Below are 4811 nucleotides of genomic sequence, written 5' to 3' on the forward strand. Positions count from 1 at the left end.
TGGGTGGGTGCTGTGGTGGTGTTTCCTGAGGGGGGAGGGTCTCTGGTGGCTAGTGACAGTGGCAGGGGAACCGACTGTCCAGAGGTCCCTGATGGGCCAGGCTGGTCATCTTAATCCAGGCATGAAGAGCTGCTGTCATCACTGTGGGCCTCTTCTGTGGGGGGACTGGATATGTCTGGCACCTCCTGTCCGGTGACTTTGGGTATGGGTCCTGTTGGGGTGTAAATGCATAGTTTTAGTATCTGTGTGTGCCATCTTGTGCATTGGGTGAGGTACCCTCTACTCCTGTGCTTGCATTTTGTGATAGTTGGTTTGGGGTCTGTGTGGGTATCTGTACTGGACATGCTTTGGTGACGATGCTCCATGCATAGGTGTTGCATGCAGGGTCTTGGTATTGAGATGTGTGAGTTGTGATAGGGGGACATATGTGAGATGATGGAGTAATGGGAGTGAGGGTAAGGGTGGGGGTATGTGATTGCATGCAGGTGGGGTGTGAGGGATATTGAAATAAAGATATGACTTACCAGAGTCCAGTCCTCCTGCTACTCCTGCGAGGCCCTCAGGATGCAGTATTGCCAAGACTTGCTCCTCCCATGTTGTTAGTTGTGGGGAAGGAGGTGGGTTTCCACCGCCAGTCCTCTGTACAGCAATCTGGTGTCTCGATACCACTGAACCACTTCCCCCGTAGGTCGTTCCACCTCTTCCTGATGTCGTCCCATGTTCTTGGATGCTGTCCCACTGCATTGACCCTGTCGACGATTCTCCACCATAGCTCCATCTTCCTTGCAATGGAGGTGTGCTGCATCTGTGATCCGAAAAGCTGTGGCTCTACCCGGATGACTTCCTCCACCATGAACCTGAGCTCCTCCTCTGAAAACCTGGGGTGTCTTTGAGGTGACATGATGCGGTATTGGGGATGTGTGAGGTGCTGTCTGTTGTGATGTGTAGGGGGATGTGTTGGTGTGTGTTGTTTGAGGTGGGTGGATGTTGTATAGGTGATGGTGTTGTGTGTCTGTGGATGCTGGTGTTGTGTTTGCTAATCTCTCTCTCTGTGCATCTTCCAAACAATTCATTGTAAGGGTTTGTGGGTAATGTGGGTGTGTGTTTTATAGTGTTGTGGGTGTGTGGGTGTGGTGTGTGTATGTGTATCAGGTGTGTGTACTTTGATTTGTACAATGTAGTTGTGTTTTGCAAATGTGTGTGTATTTTGTGCCCGGCGGTGTGTACCACCAATGGATTGCCGCGGTTGAAAGACCGCTGCGTTGATTCGTGGGTCGTGATAGTGTGGGCGTATTCTTGTTGGCGTGACGGTGTAGGTTTTGGTATCACCAGTTTATCACTGACCTTTAGTGTGGCGGACTTGTGTGGGTGTCTGTATTGTGGCAGATTCTGAGATGTGGGTCGTAATACCTATAGCGGAATTCCACCGCGGCAACTGTATGTTGGCGGTCTTCAGCACAGCGGAAAGCGGGATTTACTGCCAGGGTTGTAATGAGGGCCTTGTTGTCTTTGTCTGCTGTGTAAGTGCTGCTAATTGTGAGACATAGTTGACAGTACCATCAGTAAGGGGCTTCTTTCATGTGATTATGGGAGGTTGGTACAGTGAATCTCAAGTGCACAGGGAAAAACTTATCAACCCAAGTATAACCCGCTGGCCTGGGTTTAATTTGTGAACTGAATGTGAGAGTAGGTTGGAAGTTTAGCTCCGGACCATTTTTTAAGTGATTGCTTACCCCAACCTTTAGTGGAGCAGACAAAACTTATCAACCCAAGTACAACTCGCTGGCCTGGGTTTCATTTGTGAACTGAATGTGAGAGTAGTTCATAAAGTGTAGCTCCGGACCGTTCTTGAAGTGATTGCTTACCCAAACCTTCAGTGGAGCAGAAAAAAGTTGTTGTTGAGAAAAATTGCTTGCAATATTTTGCATTTAGGTTTGAGTGAGAGAGTGACTGTGAGACAAATTATAAAGGAGGGTGAGTTGCTCCAAGGAGTGAGATTGACATCTGTGCCTCACTGGTATATGTTGGTTGGTGTAAAGCCGCACTTGTATTGGTGGACTACATCACAGAGAGATATGCTGTTATTGTTTGTGAATGCCGAAGATAGAATTGTGGGTGAAGAATTGCTTCCTGGTTGTGAACAAAAAGTAAATGGTGAATGATTGTAATTTAGTTGAAAAATGAATTTCTTTAAAGCATTGCGCATTTTTATGAAGGAAGATGCATTTATACCAGTTACTGAGGTAGTGGAGACTCCTTCCAAAGGTACACCAGGTCATTATGTAATGTCAAACATAGGTCTTCACACATGTCTTTGACTTGATCAGTGGCACAAAATTACTGAGAAAGAAGGGACACTGGCATTTCCATGCTATGGAACTCATGATTTGAGAATTATCGAGAATGTGAGGCACATTTTGTATGAGGTGAAACTGCCTTCTAGACCTGCACAATTTGAAGCACCTAATATGTGGTAACATAGAGCACAACAGAGACAGAAAGAGAAATATGAGAGAAAAGTCAGGAAAGCGATACAGTCTTGTGCAGATGCTAATTGGGACAATCAACAGAAAGCTTGGAGTACAGATATAATTTAGGGAAGTAGATTATTTCCTGCCTCATCTAGTGAAGAAGAGGAAAAGTCTAAATCAAAGGAAAAGAAAAAGAAGGAATAGGGAAAGTATACTGAGACTGAGGGTGATGATTATGAGAATGACAATAATTTCATAAGTGAGATATTACTGTATCGCCCACCACCAAAAATTTGGTCCAAACAGGAGATACATCTGAAACAATGGGAATTATTATTTGTATATAAGGACATAACCAGACGTGCAAAGCAAGCTAATCAGAGTCTGGCTGAATTAACCCAGAAATATGAAGTTGAATTAAGCAAGTCCAAAGCATTGCAAGGAAGCTATCGCTTGAGCTTAAGTGACAGAGATCTGACAACCATGAGACCTCCAGGAAATAAATCACAGATTAGGGAATTAATTGTCTATATTCAAAAGTGGAGTGAACTAGATAGATGGGAAGGAAGATGGGTAATGAGGAAGGAGTCAATATGAAAGGTGAGGATAAAACTGCCTCCAGCTGGAACAGATGGGAGTGAGGAAAATGTACAAATGCTTCCTATGAGAGAAGTTCCTGGTGGAGAATATGTTCATGTACCTTGGAATAGAGGTGACATTGTGCCATTCACAAATGATTTCCCAAGATTGAGAGAGAAGTCTGTGGAATGGTACAGACAGGTTGAATGATTTCTGAAACTGCCAAACGTTTTGTGGGAAGATTTTAACACACTGTTCAACATTGTTGTTCCATGTGATTTGTGGGCTAACTGCAAGTTGTGCACTGATTGGCCTGACAAAGTGCCTATGAGACATCCAGCGACTAAAGCTCCATCTCCACCTGTGATGAAATAGTATCAACAGGTGATTTTGTTTTTGAAAACAAAAAGTGTCCCCTAAAGATATTAATTGGCTCAGGACTGGCATAGCGACTGAAGAGTTGATACACTCCAATCATGAGAAATTGTTGCAGGCGTTCAGTGGCACAGAGACGATTGAGGCAAAAGACATGGAACATTTTGTGTTCAGGTTTGTACAGGGATTGAAACCAGAATAAATAACATGATTCAGCAGCATTTGGTTTGTTGGCAGAACAAGCCGATTGATGAAATTCTGAGATATGCCAAGTATTGTGAAGACAAATTGGAATTGAAACAGAAAAAGTTGAAAGAGAAGGGCAAATGGAGAATAGCACAGATGAAGGCTGCACAAAGGAGCCACAGTCCTCAGTTGTTGGCGATGTTAGTGGAATGCAGGGACTGTATCAGCAGAGAGTTCCTACGATGCAAGGAAGTAATGACTTTCAACAGCAGGGTAGAGGTTGAGGTATTCCAATAGGCCTGAGGATAGGTGTAGGTGTGATGACTTGAAAAGAACTAATCCATACAATGTGTGTGGCAAATTGGGCAATTGGAAGAGGAAATGTTGTTTTAATTCAGACAAGGTGTCACATGAGAATCAGATGCAGAATGGTGGATTTGTGCAGACACAGTGAAATAATAAGGTTCAGTGACAGCTTGTTCGGAAATAGCAAGTGCAGACAATGCAGATTCCACAAGCTCCGATGACACAGCAAAAAGCAAATGTCTTCATGTCCAGTATGAATCAAGTCCCAAATACAGGTACCGATCCCTTCAGGAATCTGTGCCCTATGCTCCTGATGGATGAGGATTACAATTATGATCAATCACAATGACGATGCCTGTGAGGGGAGGAGAAATGTGTACTTGGTGCATCCTTAGAGGTAGACCAGAGTGGTCCATAAATTGATGGTAAGGTGAATGACCACCATGTGTCATTTTTGGCACAGGTCTACCCCCCTACTGTGAGAACAGCAGAGGTTCCCAACCTACCCTTCTAAGGAAAAATAATCTAAGTTGTAGGAGTTGCGAATAGGCAATTGACAAGCCCAGTCACAGAAGCTGTACCTGTAAAAATAGGGCCCTTTGAAGAAAATCACCAATTTGTGGTGTGTGATTCTAGTCCTATGAGTCTGGTTGGACGTGACCTTCTGTGAAAACTTAACTGTTCCATCTATTGCAGTCCTAGAGGCATACAGATACAAACCCATGATGAAGATATTGAATTCAAAATTATGGCCCAAACCCCAGGTTTCACATTTTACCCAATGTTTACATGATGATTTACCTGCAGGAGGTACAGTGTCATCTGAAGTCTGGGACTTTTCAGGAAATTAGATAGGTCTCATCAAAGGTGTTGAGCCTGTATGGATAACAATAT

This window comes from Pleurodeles waltl, chromosome 11 (assembly GCF_031143425.1).
Source record: "Pleurodeles waltl isolate 20211129_DDA chromosome 11, aPleWal1.hap1.20221129, whole genome shotgun sequence".
Taxonomy (NCBI): domain Eukaryota; kingdom Metazoa; phylum Chordata; class Amphibia; order Caudata; family Salamandridae; genus Pleurodeles; species Pleurodeles waltl.